Source organism: Microtus ochrogaster, chromosome 7, assembly GCF_000317375.1.
Source record: "Microtus ochrogaster isolate Prairie Vole_2 chromosome 7, MicOch1.0, whole genome shotgun sequence".
Lineage (NCBI taxonomy): Eukaryota > Metazoa > Chordata > Mammalia > Rodentia > Cricetidae > Microtus > Microtus ochrogaster.
The window spans coordinates 541,484-545,943 of NC_022014.1; the positions used below are offsets into that span (position 1 = coordinate 541,484).

A 4,460-nucleotide genomic window follows, 5' to 3' on the forward strand; every position below is an offset into this window, starting at 1 on the left:
CTCATAGAGATCCACCTGCCTCTGCCTCCCGAGTGCTGGGATTAAAGGCGTGCGCCACCATCGCCCGGCTCCTCTTTTCTTAAAACAACTCTTTCATGGTATTTTAGGCACCCTCTAGACTTGCTAGGTTCTTAGGTCCAGAACAGAGATGTGGACAGAAAAAAAGTTTAGTCACTTTTGAGGATAGACGTAGCCTTTCTTTTTTTTCTTTTTATTGATTTTATAGATGTAGCCTTTTATGAGTCATTTATGTAGTGCCCACTGTGTACCACATTTGCATGACATGAGTTTTTCTCTCACATGTTCTTTTCCTCACATGTAGCCCATGGGGGAGTAGTGATGGGGTGGCATTCCAATCTTTTTCTCTGCTGTTGTTTTCTTTCATATGCTAATCTTTTTAAAAGATTTGTTTATGTGTATGAGTATTTTGCCTTTTTGTATATCTGTTTATCACATGAGTACCTGTTACCTTCAGAAGAGGGCCCCCCTGGAATTGGGGTTACAGATGGTGTGAACTTCCTTGTGATCCTAGGACCTAAATCGGGGGTCCTACAGAAGAGCAGTCAGTACGCTTAACTGCTGAGCCATCTCTCCAGCGCTTATACACTAATCCTGAGACAATGGCATTTATTCTTGGTACTATTCTGTTGCTTTTTGTTTTGTTTTGTTTTGTTTTTCGAGACAGGATTTTCCTGTAGCTTTGGTGCTTGTCCCGGAACTAGCTCTTGTAGACCAGGCTGGCCTCGAACTCCCAGAGATCCGCCTGCCTCTGCCTCTCAAGTGCTGGGATTAAAGGCATGCCCCACCACCGCCCGGCCTGTTGCCTTTCTTCCTGAAAATTTATTTAAAAATTAATTAGCACAAAAAACATACTAGGTTTTGTTAGGCCATTTTTTTTTCAATTTGCTTTCTATTCTATTTTTATGTGTATGGGTATTTTTTATTAAGAATTTTTTTAATGCAATCTTTTCTCATTTTACATAGCTATTCCCATTTCCATTACCTCCCCTCCTCCTACCTCACTCTTATTCCTCCACCCCACCATCCATTCCTTAGAAAGGGTAAGGCTTCCTATCGGGAGTCAGCCAAGTGTGGCACTTCACTTTGAAGCAAGACCAAGGCCCTCTCCCCATATATCTAGGCTGAGCAGGGTGTCCCTCCAAAGAAATGTATTCCAAGATGCTAGTTCAAACACTAGAGATAAATCCTGGTCCCACTGACAGTGGCCCCACAGACTGCTCAAGCCTCACAACTGTTGCCCACATTCATTGGGCCTAGGTTGGTCCCCTGCTATCAGTCCAGAGTCAGGGAGCTCTCAGTAGCTCAGGTCAGCTGTTTCTATGGGCATCACCATCATGGTCTTGACCCCTTTGCTCATATTATTGCTCCTCCCTCTCTTGTACTAGTCTCTGGTACCTTGGCCCAGTGCTTTGCTGTAGATCTATGTATCTGCTTCCATAAGTTGCTAGTTGAAGGAGCTATGATGACAGTTAAGGTAGTCATCAATTTGATTACAGGGCAAGGACAGTTTAGACGTCCTCTCCATTGTTGCTTAGAGTCTTAACTGGGGCCATCCTTGTGGGTTCTTGGGAATTTCCCTGGTGCCATGTTTCACACCAGCCCTTTGGCTCCCTCAGTCAAGATATCTCTTTCCTTACTCTCCCTCTCTGTCCTTCCCCTTCTTGAGCATCCCATTTCCTCACGTTCTCCTCCTTTGAAAGCAGTGCTAAGGGGCATTTTCTAACAAATTTGTTCTTCTTGATTCTTTTCCTCTCTTCTTTCCTATTCCCCTTTTATTTTCTGCCCATGGCTACTTTTCCGTTTTCATGTTATTTGTGTCCTGTTGTCCTCCCTCACATCCTGAACCCCTCTTTTCCTTCTCTCCATTTCATAGCCTGAACCTCCCCTCACCTCCACTCCCATACATCCATAGAGACATAAAAACTAGGATTGACATTAGATCATGAGACTTTGGCTTTCTGAATTACCTCGTTTAATATTCATTTTTCTAAGGTTATCATGATTTCAGTTTTCTTTATAACTGGATAAATTTTATTGTATACAGGCAACAACTTTTCAGTGTCCATTTGACTTGGTTCAGACGAGCTTTTCTGACTTCATGGAGGCCTCCCTTCTTAGTTCATGGCAGCTTGCTTTCTACAGTTTCTTGTGCTGTTTTGTTTGGTCCACCTTGTTCTTTCACATACTTCCTCCATCTCTTGTCAGTTTCATTTCCAGTTCTTGTAGTACCAGTACAATTCTTTGTATTAATTAATCCTTTGCTTAGAACACTTGGAGAAGCTGTTCTGCTAATGACACTTTCTTCTAGAAATCTTGTACATTTTTTATGGAAAGCTGTACATTGCAGCCCCTTCTGAGTCAGTTTGATCATTTATATAGTCCTAAAAAATTCTCTTCCTCCAGAACCTTAAATTTACTAAATTTGAGCAAAAGTAGTAGTCTCCCCATGGTAGGTGCTCCCTTTTTGTTCATATGCACATATATAGGGGTGTGTGTGTGTGTGTGTGTGTGTGTGTGTGTGTGTGTGTGTGTGTGTGTTGTGCTGTTCATTATTTCTTAAATCAGTTGGTTATATATTGTGTGCATTTTCCCTGGAGAGATGTGAACTAACATCTGTTTATGCTAGAAGGACTCCAACAACAGAGCAAAGTAATGATTCCCCACACATCCATCTTGGTAAACCAATAAGTTTATCTGGCTTAAAGAGAACAAGTTAGGGGTTGCTTGCAGGAACATTGGTTACCTCTAAGCAACTGTTACCATCACAGAATTACCCCATCATGGTATTTACCTCCTGGAAGGTGCATGGTAGAGAGAAAGGTGGAGACAAGATGGATCAGAAAGTTCAAGGTCATCCTTAGCTACATTGAGAGTTCAGTGCAGCCTGTGCTACACAAGACCCTGTCTCAAAATAGAGTTAAATAAAATTCCCCCAGAGATAGGAAATACTTTGTTTTTACTAGATCTTCTGGTTTATTGCTAGTATTATTACTTGTTGAGATTTTCTTAACTGCCAAATATATTATTACAATTTGATATTTTGTAGGCATCTATTCAGGTCACCATCCCCTTTTTATGTTGTCTTTCTCTTTGCCTGTGGGTCTGTGTATATTCTGAATAAAACTGAGAAACGCTCTCATAATGTGTTTTGAGTTTCACCTCCTGTGTTGTTTTTGTTTTTAAATGTTGGGTTTCTGAATAGGAGTTAGTACTACTAGATATTCATTTGCATTTAGGATTTGAATCCTACAGTAGAAGAGTAGTAGTACAGTGTATGCCTGTATTTTACTGACCTCATTTCGCCAATAGCTGAGATTTTACTCTATTTGTTTTATTTCTTCTCCTGTATACATGTGTATTTGGGGGAATGTTTGGAGCTAACTTGTAAGTATCATGATTCTTTATTTCTATTTCAGCATGCATCTCTTTAAAAAAAGAAAAAAACAAGGAGTTTTGTTTTGCTTTGTTTTTGAGACAGGTCTAGAATACCTGACTGTCCTGGAACTTGTTATGTAGACCAGGCTGGCCTCTGATAGGTGCTGAGATTAAACGTGTGTGCCACTACATGCAGCAAGTATGTCTTATTAGCCACAGTACCAGCAGTATATCTAGATGTATGAGCACTGCTGTGATCTCCAATATTGTCCTCAAGCTTACATGTCTCTGCCTGTTTAGTTATATCCTTTACATTGTGTGTGTGTTCTGTTTGGGAGTATATTACTGGATTTAATTAATCTCCTTTTGTCTCTATAATTTCTCAGATCTTTTTCTTTTTAAATGAAAATTCAGTAATTGGTTCTCTTAAGTGTCCCAACATTTGGATTTATCTGTTTCTTCTTGTAAAGTGAAGTGAAATGTGTGTGTGTTTAGGTGTATACATATGCAAGTACACATGCATATATTGTGGGGGCCTGTGTGGAAGCCAAAGGTCAGCCTCAGATATCTTCCTTAGGAGTCATCCACCTTGTTTTTTTCTCACTGGGGTCTGGTTTCACGAATTAGGCTAAGCTGGGTGGCTAACAAGCTACAGGAATCCCCCTGTCTCCACTCTGCAGCTCTGGGATATACAAACACATGCCACCAAGCCCACTCAACTTTTTACATGGTTGCAATCTAACTCAGGTCCTCATGGTTGTGCAGTAAGTGATTCACTGACTGAGCCTAAGAGTTAAATTTTTGGCAAGAATTTACATATCTTTCTCATTCCGTTAGTCAAGAGCATGGTGTGAGTTTGTCCTATTAGTGGTCATCCTGAGTTTGACTGAATAGTTGAGGTGGCCTTGATATCTTTATAACTTGTTGTATGCATATTAATCAGTGATTAAATTAGTGTTTTCTATTCCTACTCCGTTTTCTTTTTCTTTTCTTTTTTTCGAGACAGGGTTTCTCTGTGGCTTTGGAGCCTGTCCTGGAACTAGCTCTGTAGACCAGGCTGGTCT

General features: G+C 40.6%; 1 protein-coding gene across 4 annotated transcripts in view; it reads left to right on the forward strand.

The window, feature by feature from the left end:
- The window catches only part of Crebrf (CREB3 regulatory factor), a 74,789-nt gene that overhangs the window by 64,084 nt on the left and 6,245 nt on the right, over nucleotides 1–4,460 (forward strand). The gene's annotated exons all lie outside the window — the stretch shown is intronic.